Source organism: Capsicum annuum, chromosome 2 (genome assembly GCF_002878395.1).
Source record: "Capsicum annuum cultivar UCD-10X-F1 chromosome 2, UCD10Xv1.1, whole genome shotgun sequence".
Taxonomy (NCBI): domain Eukaryota; kingdom Viridiplantae; phylum Streptophyta; class Magnoliopsida; order Solanales; family Solanaceae; genus Capsicum; species Capsicum annuum.
The window spans coordinates 52,771,552-52,791,072 of record NC_061112.1 but is presented as its reverse complement, the minus strand read 5'-3'; positions in this window follow the sequence as shown (position 1 = coordinate 52,791,072).

The window sequence follows — 19,521 nt, the reverse complement described above, 5'->3', positions numbered from 1 at the left end:
GCCCATTGGTTGCTAAAAGTGGCACCCTGCTAATTTGGGTGACCAGACTGAGCTGAGGAACGATTTTGCTGACCCTGAAAGCCTGATTGGGGACAATCTTTGACTTTGTGGCCTAGCTTTCCACATCTGAAACACACATCACTGCTAGCTCTACAAATACCTTTGTGGTTCTTACCACAAGTCTGGCAAATAGGATTGGTTCGAGTACTACTAACACTGCCCTGAGATTTAGAGCCTGGCGCCCTATCTTTGTTACCCTTTCTTAATTTAAGAACTGGAGCACTATCTGTGGAAGGAGCTGGAACAGATGACTTTGGGTGGAACTGAGAACCCACCCTTAACTTAGGCTGATTGTAATTGAAGCTATCAGTTCTAGCTCTTTTATTCTACTTCTCTCTTATCTTAATCTTAATCTCTTTTATCTGTTGAGCATGGATCATAAGCCTGGCTATGTCTATCTCATTAATCAGCATGGCAGATCTACACTCATTGACCACACTATCATTTACCCCAGAAGCAAACTTACTCATCTTAGCCCTGCTACCTGCCACCACATGAGGAGCATATCTAGCTAGTTGAGTAAACTTAAGAGAATAATCTTTCACTATCATATTGCCCTGCCTGAGGTTGATAAATTCCAACACCTTATCTTCTTTCAGCTCTAGGGGAAAGAATCTAAGAAGGCAGTGGCAAACTCCTCCTACTTAGTAGGCCCTGCATCTCTAGCCCTCTCTGCTTTCCACTGTTTAAACCAAGTGTGAGCCACATCCTGCAACTATTATGTAACTAGCTCAGCACTCACACTAGTAGTAACTCCCATGATATTCGTAACCTTCTGAACCTGGTCAAGGAATTCCTGAGGGTCCTCGTCTGTCTTAGACTCAAAAAACGGATGAAGGATTTATTCGGGTGAAGTCTCAAATCCTAGCTACAGAAGTATTGGCCACTGGGTTGACCGGAAAAGCAGCAAGACATTCAGTCTGAGCAACAACTGAGTTAGCAAGAGTAGTGAATATAGCTCTGAACTCTTCATGAGATACATGTTTGTCCAAGGGATCTGCTTGGATGGGTTGAGGGGCTGACTGATTTCTGTTTCTTCTTTTGGGAGGCATATTCTGTAAATGAAATAGGAGAAATAAATTAGACCAAAATTTTAAGTTTAGCTCATGCTTACCGGCACGATAAGAAGACTAAAAGAAGGGAAACTATTCATAAAATATCTAATAGCCTCCTATACATAAATGTGGTGCGCAACACACCCATGTAGAAGACTCTACTAGATGTGGCTTTCAGACTTCCTAGGACTCTATTGAACCTTAGGTTCTGATACAAAGTTTGTAATGCCCTGAATATGGTACCTAGAATGCTACGCAGTCCTCATGAGACCGAAAAACCACAACATAACCCATGACTTATATCTGTACCTAAGCACTGCATAATATACTATATAAATGCAGAATCAAAGGCTGAAAGGCCATAAGGTTCAAATATTTAATAAAGCATAACATCTGAAAAATAACTTAAATAACTGTCTAAACATGCTATAGTCTGAAAGCCTCTAAAACTAATTGAATAAGGATTTGATGGGACATGTCCCCAACTAACTCCCAATACTAAAATAAACTAAGTACTGAAAGAATAAAATAATCAAATAATAATATCCTCGAATGATGAGGACTCACTACTAGTTTGACTGCTGAAACTGGAATGCTACTGATGCTCTAGAGCTCGTGCTTCTGAACCTATCGTATAAAACACCATAGCGCAAATGTGTCAGTATGATTGAATGTACTAGTATGCAAGTGAGTAGGCTGAATGTAAGGGTTCATATGCATGAACTATAACTGACTGACATGAACACCAACATAACTACGTGAGAATACATGCATGAATACGTGAACTGTAACTGAAGTCATGATAATACTAAATCTGAATACTGCTAACATGTGTTTTATATTAACTGACTGTGTCTGACAGTACTGATTCTAATAGAACTAGTTGAGTTCTGTGCTAAACTGTGAGACTGTATCTAACAGTCCTGAATCTAAAGAACTATCTGAGTTCTTTTACTGAGACTGAGACTCAAACTGTAGGAGATAGTCATCTAACCGACATGCCCATAATAAGCTATTATAGCTGAGTTAGGGTCCAATCTGTAACTCCCAATTAGAAGGGTGTCAATACCGGGCCACTAATAAGGAAAATCTATGAGCGACCCTCATCTGGCAATGTCCCCAAAGGAGAATGGTGGGACCCTTACCTAGCATAGGATAGGGGTCATGAACATTATATTTTTAAAACCATTATCCTCATCTGGCATAGGATAAGGTTCATGAACATTATATATATATAAGATGCTGGGATAGGATAAGGGTCATGAACATCATATTTTTAAAACCATTAACCTAGACATGTAGCTCGAGCTGTCCTAAAGGCACCCACGGGCTATATGGATTTAGCTCCGCCCACTGAAAAGGCTCGGTGCATGTTGCTACATGAACCGAGGAAATTTTAAGGTAAAACCAAAGATACACTGCACAATAGCCATCCTAGATATATATATATATATGAAGTGTGTATCTAGTACACGGTCATATAGACTCCTAAAGCCGGCAAATGTGGTTTCACGTATATGTCCCCCCGAGGCTTACAGCTTCATGATAAGCTACACAACCCCCTTTAAGCCAAAATTAAAATTAATTTACACATAACTCATACCATTAACCTAGGAGTCATTCATTATGGAATTTACCACTTGGTATCATCATGCCAATAAGCTTGCAAGCTAAATTAAACATGTCAAACCAATTCAGATAAAAACATTGAACTCTCAAGTTCAATTAAAATCCAAATCATGGACAACAAGAAAATCCAAATCCATTTTTATGTCCAATCATCCACTAACACAATGCATTAGGTTTCAAAACAAGTTAAACAGTGCAATTTTTCATAATAAAAAATCAAATTTACAACATCGATTGAGGTTCATGCAATTCCAAGACAAAATTCATCCAACTTAGAGAAACTGGTGTCCCCCATTTCAACCATTTAAATAATAAATCAATTCAGTCCCAAAAATATAAATTTAAAGCATGAATAATCAATTCAAAATATGGAAAACGAAATTCAAAAAGGAACCACTAAAACCCCTCAAACCAATTTTAAAACCCACAATTTAAATCATGTAAAAACTTATTTAATTAATTCCATAATGTAAAATTAAAATTTAGGGAAAAGAAACATGCCTAAAACACATAAGAATTCAAAGTCAATTTGAAGTTTGGAGCCCGGATGACGAATGAACAGTAAAAAACCTAAGCTTTTTTTGTTTAGGTATTAGAGAAGTGAATGAGATTGTTTGATCTTTTTAACTGAAGGGTATGTAATACCCCGTACTTCTACCTAACTTAAGATTGTCTTAGAAATTTTAAAGACTTGTTTCAAAGATGAATCCACTTTTATACATGTAGTATTTTCAATATTTTCACTTTTTATCATGTGGAAAATTGAATAAGCTTTCCATAGATACCAAATTCTCCCAAATCTGACACCCGAGTGAAGAGTTAGAGCCATTTTAGTAAAACAGTATGCCACCTGAGCCATCAACGCATCGCGGAGCCAGCCAAAATAGCAATCGTCAAAATCCAGTGAGCCTTTAAGATTATGGCACATTGCATCAAGGCTCAAATTCAGAGTTATCAAATTCCAGTGACACGGCACGATAGCGCCACGTCACGCCAGGGGTCCAGGTTGGGAAAGTTTCACAGAATTAAAATGCGCGTCCAAGAGTTAAAAGGGTCAATTTCTCACCCTTATATATACCCAATAACACGTGATTCAGCCATAATTCACCCAAAATACGTGTCCTTGGAAGTGCACGCTGTTATTGCAAAGATTATCCTTCATGCCACGCCGATATCGCAGAGGGTAACCTCCGTGACATGGTGATATTGTGGACCACCACTACCTTGGAGTCCTAAAATGACCTTGAACCCCTTTTGAAAATTTCAAAACTTTTTTAAATTACCCTATTAAAACCTATAAGCATAATTCAAGTCAAAAATCGACATTACGAATATACGAAGATCAAAAATAAAATGATTGAAATTTTAAGGGTCTTACATATTTCCTAAACACGTCTATTGCTTCATCCTTACCATTTAGAAAATAAACATAACAGTATTTAGTGAAATCTTTAATAAAAGTTGTAGAATACTTTCTTCCACCATGAGATGGTGTTGACTTCATATCACAAATATCTGTATGGATTAAGTCTAAGTTATTGGAAGTTCTTTCAACGGACTTATATAGATTCTTGGCATACTTTGATTCCACACATGTTTGACACTTTGATTTATTGCACTCAAAGTTAGTCCACACTTCCAAACTAATTAGTTTTCACAAGATTTTGTAAATGACATGTCCAAAATAACTATGTTACAAATCATTTAACTCTAGCAAGTACGAATAAGCCTAAACTTTCTACAGTTCAACAACCATCACATCAAGTTTGAAAATGCCCTCACTGAGGTAGCCCTTTCCTATGTACGTTTCATTCTTGCGTATTATAAATTTCTCCAAAATAAACACATATTTAAATCTATTTTTAAATAAGTGTTACCGACACTAAGTTCGACCTAATAGTAGGAACATAGAGAATATTATTGAGAGTCAATACCTTGTCGGAAGTCTTTTTTAGGAATATCTTTCCACTTCCTTTAATCTGGGTTATTACATTATTTCCCATGAAAATAACTTTTTTGAAACCAGCAGTATCATAAGTAGCAAAAAGCTTCTTAGTCTACACAAACATGTCTAGTGGCTCCTGAATCAAACCACCATTCATTTGGATTTCCAGCTAGATTGCATTCAGTGATCATAGCATATGGATTTTCAATCTTTTCAGTTTCTTCCAATAGGTTTATCTAATTTATTTTTTTGTTCTTATTTAGAACTTGACTATTTAGAGCTTTGTGACCAGCATCACTGCACAATAAAATTTTAACACCCATAAGCATGATTCAAGTAAAGAATTGACATTATGAATACACGAAGATCAAAAATAAAATGATTGAAATTTTAAGGGTCTTACATATTGCCTAAACACTTCTATTACTTCATCCTTACCATTTAGAAAATAAACATAACAGTATTTAGTGAAATCTTTAATAAAAGTTGTAGAATACTTTCTTCCACCATGAGATGGTGTTGACTTCATATCACAAATATCTGTATAGATTAAGTCTAAGGTATTGGAAGTTCTTTCAACGGACTTATATAGATTCTTGGCATACTTTGATTCCACACATGTTTGATACTTTGATTTATTGCACTCAAAGTTAGTCAACACTTCCAAACTAATTAGTTTTCACAAGATTTTGTATATGACATGTCCAAAATAACTATGTTACAAATCATTTGACTCTAGCAAGTACAAATAAGCCTAAACTTTCTACAGTTCAACAACCATCCCATCAAGTTTGAAAAGGCCCTCACTGAGGCAGCCCTTTCCTATGTACGTTTCATTCTTGCATATTATAACTTTCTCCAAAATAAACACATATTTAAAGCCATTTTTAAATAAGTATTGCCGACACTAAGTTCAACCTAATAGTAGGAACATAGAGAACATTATTGAGAGTCAATACCTTGTCGGAAGTCTTTTTTAGGAATATCTTTCCACTTCCTTTAATCTTGGTTATTGCATTATTTCCCATGAAAATCACTTCTTTGAAACCAGCGGTATCATAAGTAGCAAAAAACTTCTTTGTCTACACAAACATGTCTAGTGGCTCCTGAATCAAACCCCCATTCATTTGGATTTCCAACTAGATTGCATTCAGAGATCATAGCATATGGATTTTCAATCTTTTTAGTTTCTTCCAACATGTTTATCTAATTTCTTTTCTTGTTCTTATTTAGAACTTGACTATTTAGAGCTTTGTGACCAGCATCACTGCAATTGCAGCACTTGCCTTTGAATATTTTCTTGGTCTATTCTATCTCTTGTCTAGAAAATTTCTTCATTTTTATATTATTTGGAGAATTATCCTTAATAGAATTTACAACAATCAGCGATGATTTCTGATGTTGCCCAAAACTACACCTCAATCAGAGTTATAATACGGTTGATGCAAATATAATAACCCAACTAGGTTAGGGTCGATTTGTTTTAGTTTAATCCTTAAGAAGTGCCGGAAATTAAATGGGGGATTTTGTTATCAATATAGAAGAGTAGCCAATTCTTTAGTGTTTTTGAGATGTAATCAATCAGAGACGAACGCTAGGTCTGTGTTCCCCCTGAAGTCTTAACTCTGTACTTTTCTAGTGATCAACCCACTGTTTTTTATCTATGCATCTAAAGCCTACAAGCTATATATTATCATCCATCTTTTGAGTGCTGAGATAAATATCACTCTTTGACTTGGTTATCGTTGTCGGATGTCACTTAGTTGCCCTGTGCTACGGCCCCAGTTCACTTGATCCTTGGTTATCGGACAAAGTGATAATATGGAATGCGTGGACTTTAAGATGGAGGTAGAAATCCTAAATTATTGTCCTAATCTTCTTTTCCAAATCACAAGCTTTTTGGTTGTCGAAAGAATGTGAATATAGGTTATTATATGAAGATGTTGTAGGTACTTGAAATCAGTTTTAACGAAGAAGAATTAGAATACATGCATAACCCTAGAACCGATGTGTTTCACACTTCTACTATATTTCTAATCCACCAGGGTTCCCACAACCCAAGCTAAGGAGATTAGCCGCTCATGTTTGTGCAACAAACCATGATTATCAATAAAGAATACATAAAATCAATCGTACAATAATAATATGAATAAAATTCAAAGTCTTGAATTGAATAAAACCCTAAAATCTCAAAAACAATTGTAAAGTATGTTGAAGTATGTTATAGAATGTAATAGAAACTAACCTAATAAAAGACAAACCCTAGGGTTCTTATAATATCTCAAAATAACAGTAAATTCCTATTAAAAATAGGAAAGGTAAAGTTAAGTTGGCAGTTGGTACAACTCAGTCATCACTCATATTCTCATCTTACGAGTCGTACCCTACCTTGTCATAACCAATCCAGCACCTAGTCTGCCCATGGCTTCAACTCTCTACTCAGCTTACGATCCCAACTCATGAGTTGTAACCATGTGTACAACTCAGATTCTTCATCCGTATCCACATAGGACTTTAGTCCTTTCAGATCTTGATCACTGGTTTGCATACAACATCTCGATATGAGTCGTACTCAGACTTTCAACTCGTATACATCTGACACTTCAATCCTAGATAGTATCTTGGATTGTGTTATGCTTACGACTCATATCATGCATTATGACTGAGATACTTGAGTTGTATCTTCCTCAGATTTGGTTCTTCAATTTCTCTTTTGGTTCTGTTATACTTATGATTCAGCATATGAGTCGTATTGATTTGTTACGACTTAGGGGATGACTCGTATACTGATCAAAGTTTGTCTTTTTTAGGTCTTTTCTTCTCTTTACTTTCAAGTACTATTTTTGACCTGTTTTACCTGCAATTCACACTAAAGTGCATCATATCTAATCAAACACCCTAAGTTCATGCATAAATTCTCGATTTTAAGCATCAAAAGTGTCGTGTTTCCATGCCACATCAACACTCTCAACTTAGATTTTTGCATGTCCTCAGGCAAACAAAACCAAATACTATTTTCTACCCTCGAGGTAATGCTCAAAACAGGAAGATCTCATACAACAACCCATGGAAGTGATTTTGAATTTAATTTCAATTTTGTAGTTCCCCCCTTTATTTTCAACTCGCACTTGCGTATAGCAATCTCAACTCATGTAGAAACATGAAGGGATCTGATGATGGCATTACATTATCAATAGACAATTGGGCACAGATATATTTTACACATGTCAAATAATTTAGAAACCTAGCAAAATAATCCATGTGGACTCACAGCCAAAGAAATCTCATTCTCTCTTCATATATCAACTTCTTTTGGGATCTAACAAAGAAGTATCACCGTGTGCAGAGAATACCATAGGCTGTCCTTATGCTCTTTTCCTAAGTTTTCAGACAGTCATGGTAAAATCACTATAGGACTTTCTTTGGCTTATAACGTAGGATAGGGGCTGGTGGGATATATTTTGGTATTCTTTTAGTGACTACGTCTCCTTGACACTACATTTTTCTTGGGGTACTTTCCACTTTTTAATTTATTTTTACCCTTATATCTCTTTTATCTTTTTAAGCATATTCTAAACTGGTCAGGCTTAACATTTTCTAGTGCTTAACTTTTCTTTTGCTTTACAATACTTGGCACTTTTCTTTCTTTTCGTACCTGCCCATATTTCAGCTATTTTTCTTAAACCTTTTTTTTCATACGTGTTTGCTCTTACGCACCCCATAATAGCCACCCTCAACTTAAACTATTTTCCTGAGTTGAGGTGCACATTATCCATAGAAGGATCAGGGTCAAAAATAGATTTCTTTCAACTAAATGGGAATGCAATAGGTGTAAGAAGAAAAATTGGCTTATTAAGGCTCAAACATTTGGACCAAGGGGATTTACTTATTTGGTAGGCATTTTAGGCTGAAGTAGACTCATACAAAAAGGTCCTATGATCACTTCATACTTAACTATCCTAGACCTTAGTAAAAGCAACTGGGCAAGTTCTAGATCCCAACACAACCGGGAACTCAGTAAACCTTACGTACAATTGCACAGGGCTATATTACTAAGTAGCAGATATCCAACACTACACTTGTTTTGTCCCTACCTATACTATCCCTAATCCTAATGTCATTATCAGATACCCAACAGTTTTGACACAAATATACAAATCATGTGATTATTTAAACAATAAAATTTTGAGAGGGCTCAACATTTTTAATTCTTCAACACAGTTAACACTGCTTCTAACAAAATCGGCTTAATAATTCACAATAATCAGCAGTGTCACACTCGATCACAAAAATCAAAATTAGCACCAAAATCTTTAAATACAACCCATAATTTCAAAATCCATAAAAATCATAGTTAAAAATTCAAAATATTTTTTGCCATAGGCGCGCTGATCTACTCCCTATCTCAGCTGCCTGTATCACACCTACAAGTCATAACAGATTTTCAGTTTTAGCTACATCTAAAAATTTTCAAACTGCTCCAAAAATTTTTGGTACCCCACCCCCAACTTAAGAATATTGCACTGTTCTCAGTGTTATAAAAATAAGATAGAGTAAGGAAAAAGGGTCATACCTAGAAGCTCAAGGCACCGTAGCATCAACTTTTGTATGTGGGACCTCAAATCGAGTCCCACTCTCATCAAAAATTATTCCAACCAAGACTGGATCAACAATAGGCGAGGGCACAGCATCGACCCCCTCAGCATCAGGAGTTGTATCTCTTACTCCGCCAGATTCACTAGCCATCTCTTGGTCCTGCCCATCTTGGCTGCCATGACATCTCTCCTTCTTAGTATCTCTTTCCACTTTCTTCTTTTCTTTCTTTTCTTTCTCTTATTTTTTACTCTTTCTGGCTAGTCTGCATAATTTTCTCATCCACCGAGATTTCCTAAATATTTAGTACCTCGACCGTGGGAATCATAGTTTCTATAATGGTCTCAACAATCACCAACCTCTCGAACAACTCAGCAACCATACCTTTTATATCAGTAATCTCTACTTGAATAGCAGCAATATTGGGCATCTGCCCACTCCCTAATTGTTGAGTGATCGTTGACTCAAATACGTCAAGGTGGTCCTACACACGCCTATCCGATACCTCTAGCTATCGTTTCATCCCAACTTTGTACTTCACCTTCCATGTTGTTTAACTTTGCAAAAAGTGTAGCTAACTAAATCACTACCTCTGTCCACGCAGCTTGTGAAATCATCATAACACCAGAGGGCATATCTCTTGGCCTAGGTCATACAAACTGAACTAGCGGTGGAGCACTAAAAGTACTTGCTTTATCTGTGGGTGCAGTCTCAGTCCACGCACCTGTCTTAGTGGCCTCAGCAGTAGCAGTAGCTTCTGTTTAATCATCTTCTGGGAAAGCTCCTGCCATAGCCTCTGTTGTCTGCCTCATAGGTTGATCTAGTGGGTTGGCTACGTCAAAAATAAGCTCGATATCAAAAGTCTGATGGGCCTCTATCATCTCATCAATGCCCGGAATCTTCAATACCCCCGCAGCTAAACATATTTATGTGATCATGTAAGGGTAATCTAGCAATGCCTTCTGCTCTGCAACAGCCCTGTTTTTCAACTCTTAGGCAAGGAACTAACCAACATCAAATGCAAATCCACGTGTAAAACTATCTATCATCGCAGCCTAGAATGATCTCAGGATATCATTACCTGTAGTCAGACATAGCCTGTAACGGGCTATAGTCCACCCTACCATACCCTCAAAAGTGAGGTAATTCTTCTTGATTTGCTGTAAATCCCTAATACTACCTGCAACCCAAGTGGCATACTCACTATATGCAGCAATCCTCTAAGCTATACATCAAAACATCACCATCTTTTTATCCGTACCTAAAATTTGGTTGATAATCTTCCTCATCTCTATTATTTTGTAGTCCAGCTCGGCTGTGTTATTCGGAGCTTGATATGCTGGCCCATAAAAAAATCTCCCAGTAGTCTGGGAGAAATGTCGACACTAACACCTCCAATAACCAAGGAGGTAATAGGTTCTCCTCCCTTTCATAGCATGCCCTATGGATATAACCGCATTAGGTCACCCTTGTAAGCTACATAAAATTCCTGAATAAGCACCTCACTATATGTACCCAGTTCAATCATCATTCAGTCCAAGCCATATTATCTGAAACATTCAGCAAACTTAGGCAATTCACCCATACCTGTGGTCGTCATTCACCGCTGCTCATATAATACTCTCTTAACATTCGCATTTGGTAGCTGAGACAACCATATATTAAAGGTCACCTACATATCCGGGTACCCCCATCATTCAACGATGGGCATCGAAACAAGGGCTAATGCTAATGGGGGTTCCTGTCTAGCTATCGGTAGTACATCCACCTTGTGACCATGGATTTACTCTGTAGTCTCCTCGACTAATCTAAATTCAACCTCATCATCATAGTCGTCACTTGGTACTGGTGTATGTGGAGGGGAGACAATCACATTCTTTCTTCTTAGTGATTTCAGTGATGGAGTATCAGAGTCTTGGGTAATGGCATTCTTCCCCTTAAATTTAGCTGCTGCCTTTGCTTTTTGTAAAGCTTTCTTGGAAGATGTCCTAGTATACTCCTCTCCTCTACTTTTAGTCAAACTTACGAATGCACTAGTTTCTTCACTTTTGACTTGCTTTTGTTTATTTCCTTTCTTTGCCACATTTTTAGAAGAAGAAGCATACTTTGGAGGCATTTTTCCTACAAATATTCTAAAGTTAGTTACTAAGAAAAGAAAAGAAAAGCAAAATTGAAAATAAAAGTTTAATGTGCCTTAGTTTAGTTGGGTACGAGAGTTGGTTATCATTCGTAACCACTGGGTACGACTCGTATACCTGAGTCGTGACCCAAACAGCACATTATAATTATTTACTGGGTAGCTTACAACTCCTCCTCACCATTCGTACCATCTGGTTATGACTCGTGCCAACAGTCGTAAGCTGGTCAAAAACTTTTGTTCAATCTATTTTCTTCCCAGGTAGGTATGATATATATGTACGAGTCATAACATTTGGATACAACTCGTAAGGTTGAGTTGTATCCATTCCAGAACATTGAATTTTTTAGATTTCCATGTTGTAAGTGGGTACGAGTCTCATTACGACTCCTGTACTGGTGGGTATGAGTTGTAAAGAGTCTCGTATCCACTGCAACATAGAAGTCCAACTTTTAAAGTTTGACTCCGATGAAATTCCCAATCTACCCATTACTTTATTCAGATATATCCATTATTTCAAAATACATCAACACACAAAATTCCAAGTACAAACCCCAGTTTATCCCTATTCTCCATTTTCAAAATCAAAAATCGAAATATAGGGTACCAACAATCGATATTTGAAGAAATTTCACTTAAACCAAGTTGTCAATACCTCATACTACACTTTACAAGGTACAATATAGAAAAATTAGACTTGAGAACTTACTTGGTATGTGTTTGTAGAGGATTCCAATTTTAAATCTCAAAATCCTCAAATTAAAGTTAAAAATCACACCAAATCGAGAAATTAAAGTTGTTGGTAGTTACATTCAGTCGAAAATAATTTAATCATTAGGATCTGAGTTTAAGATTTTAAAGAAAATGGTGCAAGTACAGGTGAGAAGCCTCGGGTGTCCTATCAGGTCAATATTTTTTTTTTTAGTTAAATTTTGGATCAGGTCAACCCGAGTACTGACCTAGTAAGATAGGGTACGAATTGTCGATACGGTTCATACCCAGGCTTAAAGGTCATTTCCTTGACTCGTATGGCCTAGGATTCTTACCTGGATTCTGGAGTGGGTACGACTCTTGGTCACGATCCGTAACTAGAGACTTAATTTTTTATTCTGATTCATCTCCCAGGTCATTATGACTCCAACCCATGATTCGTACCATATAGATACGGCTCGTGAAGAGTCTGTATAAGACCTTTCTAACTCCTTAGGATATGTGTTTGAACTCTTTTAGTCCTGCACATTGAACCAACATATTACCCTGTGAAAGAAATAAGTACAAAAACATGGGTTGCCTCCCACACAATGCTTGATTTAACATCGCGACACGACGTGTCTAAATGGATACTCAGCTTTCAACAACTAGACTCATGGGTTGCCTCCCATGTAGCACTTGATTTAACATCGCGGCAAGATGGAGTTGCCTTGACTACTCAGCCTTCGTCAAGGTTAATATCAGCTATTTCATTCACCTTTTCTGTATTTCCCAAATAGCGTTTTACTCTATGACCATTTACCTTGAATATTTGTGCACCATCCTTCTGTAGTTCTAAAGCACCATAGGGATAAACTTTTGAAACTACAAATGGACCATGCCATCTAGACCTCAACTTTCCAGGAAACAAGTGAAGCCTAAAGTTATATAGTAGCACTTGGCCAACTTTCTTAAAAACCCACTTCTCAATTTTTCTATCCTGATACAGCTTCATCTTCTCCTAGTAAATTGCTGAACTTTCATATGCGCAGAATCAGAATTCATCCAACTCATTGATGTTATTCAATCTTGACTTAGTTGCATCCTTTCACTCTAAATTCAGCTTCTTCAATGCCTATAGTGCCTTATATTCAAGCTCAATTGGTAAATGGCAAGCCTTTCCATACACAAGTTGATAAATTAAAGCATCTATGGGGGGTTTTTAAGTTGTATGGTAAGCCCATAATGCATCATCTAACTTCTTAGCTCAATCAGTCCTATTGGCATTAACAGTCTTTGCTAATATGGACTTGATTTCTCTATTGGATACTTCGACTTGTCCACTAGTATATGGATAATAAGGTGTTGCTACATTATGATTCACTCCATATTTATCAAGCAAACTCTTGAATAGATAATTGTAAAAATGTGACCCTCCGTCACTAATAGTAGCACGTGGCATACCAAATCGTGAAAAGATATTTTTTCTCAAAATGTTGTGACATTCCTTGCTTCATTATTGGGAAGTGCAATTGCTTCCACCCACTTTGAAACATAGTCAACAGCCACAAGTATGTATTTAATGCCATCTGAACTCACAAAAGGTCCCATGAAATCTATGCCACATACATCAAACACTTCTAATTCAAGAATGGGAGTTATAGGTAATTCATGTCTTCTAGAAATAGTACTTTGTCGTTGGCATTAATTACAAGTAACTGCTTAGTCATGAGCATCTTTGTATATTGTCGGCCAATAATAGCTGCATTACAGGATCTTATAAGCTGTATGGGCCCCACAATAATGACCTCCAACTGGCAATGAATAATAAGCCTCAAGTAGGCTCATCATCTCCTCCTCAGGTATGCACCTACTAATGATTCCATCTGCATAAATTTTGAAAATATAAGGTTAATCCCAAAAAAAACTTTCTCACCTCATGCATGAATTTCTATCTTTGCTAATATGAAAGATTTTTTGGAACTAGATCGTTGGCTAGGTAGTTTGCAAAGTCTGCAAACCATGGAATAAGATCTTAGGAGGCTGGTAATATATGTTCATTCGACAAACTATCATCAATCTCCACTCCAGTAGCAACCTTCAGCATAGCTACCTACCCTTGTCTAGACAAGTGATCTGCAACTAGATTATCTCTGCCCTTTCTGTCCTTCACTTTGAAGTTAAATTCTTATAATAATAGCACCCATCGAATCAACCTCGGCTTTGCATCCTTCTTAGATATTAGGGACTGTAATGCTATATGATCAGTGTGTAATATCACCTTGGTCCCAATCAAGTAAGAACTAAACTTTTCAAAGGCAAAAACCACAACCATAATTCTTGCTCCGTGATAGTATAATTCTTTTGAGCAGGATTTGGAGCCTTCCTAGAATAGTAGATGGGATGAAGGATCTTTTTTTTACTATCCCGGTACAACCCCTAAGGCCAATTCGCTAGCATCACACATAATCTCAAAAATTGCGGACCAATCAGGAGACACAATGATCGGAGCAGTCACCAACTTCTCTTTAAGGCTTTCAAAAGCCTTCATGCATGCATCATCAAAATTAAATTTTACATCCTTCTCAAGAAGTTTGCAAAAAAGACGTGCAATCTTTGAGAAATCCTTGATAAATCTTATATAAAAACCTACATGACCAATAAAACTTCTAACTCCCTTCATAGAAATTGGATAAGGTAATTTCTCAATCTTTTCTCGATCAACCTCTATACCCTTCTTCAAAATCTTGTGCCCAAGCATAATTCCTTCTTTCACCATGAAATGGAACTTCTCCCAATTGAGTACCGAGTCGCATTCTTCACATCTTTGTAGAGCCTTTTCCAGGTGAATGAGACAACCATCAAAGGAGTCACCCATCACTGAAAAATCATCCATAAAAACTTCAATGGTGTCTTCCACCATATCAGAGAAAATAAACATCATACATCTCAAAAATGTGGTTGGGGTATTGCATGGCCCAAATGGCATTCGTTTGAATGCAAAGATCCCATAAGGACATATAAAAGTGGTTTTTTCTTGGTCTTCTAATGCAATAGTAATAAAATTATAACCCGAGTATCCATTAAGAAAATAATACCATCCTCTGCCTACTAACCTGTCGACCATCTGATCCATGACAGCATAGGAAAAGGGTCCTTCTGAGTCCATGCATTCAACTTTCTATAGTCCATGCAAACTCTCCATCTAGTGACTGGTCTCATAGGCACCTTCTCATTCTTCTTATTAGGTGCAACAGTTATTCCACCTTTCTTTAGAAAGCATAGAACCAAGATTACCCACTTGCTGTCAGTAATGGGAAAAACCACACCAGCATCCAATCACTTGGTTATCTCTTTCTTAACCAACTCTTACATAGGAGGATTAAGGTGGAACTGGTGCTCAATAGATGGAACACAATCCAGCTCAAGATGAATTTTGTGAGTACATAAACCAGGTGGAATGCCCACAATATCTGTAATGGACCATCTAATGGCCCTCTTAAAATTTAGTAAAACTGATAATATACTTCCACTTCTGACTGTTTCAGGTCCGCTGCAATAATGACTGGCAAAGTGTTATTGGCCCCCAAGAATACATATTACAAGTGAGATGGGAAAGCTTTCAACTCTAACATCGGTGGCTCCTTAATAGATGGGCGAGTGGGTGGAGTTGTTCTATTCTTTAAATTTAGATCAAGATTTTTTGGTGTGAAATTACAACCAGTACCATACAATGCACCAACAATCTCCTCATATTCTTCTATGCCTTCAGAGTTAAAATTCATGAGCACAACTGCAAGTGCTTCAATACCTAGTGTTTCTTCAATAGGAACAACTGCATAAAAACTATCATCCCACAAAGTCACCACATCAACATTATGGAATGAATCTGCTTCTTCGTCATCCACATTAATCACAGATATCACCCTCAACTAATCAGGTTGCTTTATGGATTTGCATATGTCGGATATCACCAGCTCGTCATTGAATCTCAACATCAGATGTCCCCACTTCAGATCAATCAACATTCTACCTTTATCCATAAAAGGTCTGCCAAGAATAATTAGGACTTAAAAGTCCACTTCATCATCTAAAATAACAAAGTGAGCATGAAAAATAAAAGAAGCTATTTTTAATAGAACATCATAAAGGATACCAACTGGCTTCTTCATACTTGTGTCTGCCATGACTAGCCTCATGGTGGTGGGTTTTGGAGCATCCAACCCCAATTGCTTGAACACTGCAAATGGCATGAAGTTAATACTAGCACATAAATCACACAAAGCACATGCAAAGTGGAAATATCCAATGGTGTAAGGTATAGTGACTACACCAAGATCCTCCTTCTTCTCCACCAATGACCTAGTGGCTACAGCACTGCAATAATGGACATTATCAATCGGCTCATAACTGACTGCTCTTTTCTTCGTGATCAGCTTTTTTATAAACTTTGCATATCTAGGCATCTTCTCCAATGCTTCAACCAATGGTATATTAATTGCCATCTCTTTTAACATGGATAGAAATTTCTGATACTTAACCTCTTTTTGTCTCTTTTGCAGTTTTTGTGGATAGGGAGAAAGTGGCCTTAGAATAGGTTTCAAACCTGCAGCCTTCTCATCTTTTATACTCTGCTTGCTGCTGCTTCCCACATCAGCTCACTCATCATCATTTTGCTTCTTCTCATCAACAGTAGGTGTAGGTGGATCTACAGTAACCTTACCACTCCGAGTAGTAATAGCATGAAAAAGGCTGCCATTTGTGAGATTTACTATTGTATTACTTGGAAGAGTGTCAGGCTGTCTTTGATTTATTGTGGATGACATCTGCCCAAACGGTTGCTCCAATTACCTAATTATTATGGCATGTGATTCAACTTTTTGATTGAGTCCACACAAATCTGCTTTTATATCTTTCAGAGAATTTTCTTGACTTTGTTGCCTTTTCACTAGCTTAGACAAGATAGCCTCAACCTTAGACTCTGTATCTCGGCTGCTTGGTGGAATGTATTTGTCACTCTTCTCCTTATAATCATCCTTATGTCACCAATCACCATCTCTGTCTCTGCTCTTATCTTTTTATCTATTATTATAATAGTTCCGACCTTGATTCTCTTGTCCTTGGGCTTGAAAATTCGCCAATCTATGATTAAAATAGTTTGTCTCTTCTTCAGATGCAATCTCGAATGGTTTGGGTGCGAATCCCTGTGCTTCTATTGTGTTCACTTTTGCAGCATTTAATAAAGAAAACTATTTTGTGAGTAAACCAATATCAGTCCGAAGTTGTGCCACCTCTTATGCAACCATATCATTACCGACACTATATGTGTTTGTCGCTCCAATAGCATATGTACCATTACCCTAGTCAGAGTCTCTGGTATGCCATCCTCTATTGGTGACTGCCATGTCATCAAGAAATTCCTGTGTAGCATCCTAATGAAGACGCATAAATGAACCTCCATAGATAGTATCTATCATGGCTCTCGAACTTTCACTTAGTGATCTATAGAAAATTTGTGATAGATTAGATCCTATGATTCTGTAGTTTATCACTAAGCTCAAGTTCTTCTTAAATCTAAACCATGCCTCATACATCGATTTTGTAGATAATTGTCTGAAATTATAAATTTCATCCTTCAGCTATAACATCAGTGCAGGAGGAAAGAATCTGCTCAAAAATTATTTCTTCAACTCATTCCACATTGTGATAGATCCTCTTGGTAGTTCCCCTGGCCATAAAGATGCTTCTCTAGTTAGAGAAAAGGGGAACACCCTCAATCTCAATGTTTCCTAATTAACCCCTGGGAGGTTATAATTTGTGTAGATCCCAAGAAAATTAGTAAGGTGCATGATCCCGCCATCCTTAGCTGCTCCTGAAAATACACCTTTCAGATTCAACAATTGGATCAGAGCACTAGTAATATTGAACTTCACATTAGGGGCTAATGCAAGAGAAATAATAGCTCCTGTCTCAGCAGGGTCAACATAGATTATGTCCTCATCATCCTCATCATATGGATCTAAATGTTGATTTATTAGAATATATGGAACTCTGCCCCTCTGAACTCGATGATCAATAACCTGTCTTGGTTTGGCTAATCCACCTCGTTATGCTACTTTGACTTCAGCAGCCAGTCTAGCTTCTTTAGCTTTTTTCCGTTCTTGCTCCAACAGTTGTTGTGTCTGAATGTCTATAAGATTTTGCGTGTCTAGTGGATCACACGAAATTTTTGCATTTAGGTCCATAAGTGAGGGATCTTGAACCCTTTCACGAACTTGTCCTGACATATTTCTAGGTATTTGAAGGATCCATTATGGATCTAGATCAAAAGAGGGTAAGGGATTGCCTCTACTCCTAGTGCTTAGCATACACCGGCATATGCCAAATCAAAAATAGAAAACTAAAAACTCAATAACTTCACCAATTCCAATTACTCCTCAAACCGTAGACCCCGGTAACAATGCCAAAATTTGATGTCGCCCAAAACTATACCTCAATCATAAGTATAATCCAGTCGATGCAAATATAATAACCCAACTAGGTTGTCGATCCCACAGGGAAAACGTGAGCAGTTGCTTTTTTTGGTTTAATCCTTGAGCAGTGCAAGAAAGTAAATCGGGAATTTTGTTATCAGTATGAAAGAGTAACCAATTCTTGAGTGCTTTTGAGTTGTAATCATTCAGAGACGAACGCTAGATCTGTGTTCCCCCTGACATCTTAACTTTGTAGTTTTTCAGTGATCAACCCACTGTTCTGTTGCTATGCATACAAAGCCTACAAGCTATGTATTATCAACCACCTTTTGAGCGCGAAGATAAATCTCACCCTTTGACTTGGTTATCGTCGTCGGATGTCACTTAGTTGCCCCTTGCTACGGCCCCAGTTCACTTGATCCTTGGTTATTGGCCAAAGTGATAAGATAAAATGCTTGGACTATAAGATGGAGGTAGAAATCCTAAATTACTGTCCTAATTTTCTTTTCCCAATCACAAGCTTTCTTGGTTATTAAAAGAATGTGAATACAGGATTTTATCTCAAGATGTTGCAAGTACTTGAAATCAGTTGTAATGAAGAAGAATTAGAATACATGCATAACCCTAGAACAAATATGTTTCACGCTTCCGCTACGTTCCTAATCCGCCAGGATTCCCACAACCCTAGCTAAGGAGATTAGTCACTCAAATTTATGCAAGAAATCATGATTATCAATGAAGAATACATAAAATCAATCGCACAATAATAAGATGAATAAACTCCAAAGTTTTGAATTGAATAAAATCCTAAAATCTCAAGAACAATTGTAAAGTATGTTGTAGAATGTAATAGAAGCTAACCTAATAAAAGATAAACCCTAGGGTTTTTATAGTGTCTCAAAATAACAGTAAATTCCTATTAAAATAGAAAAGGTAAAG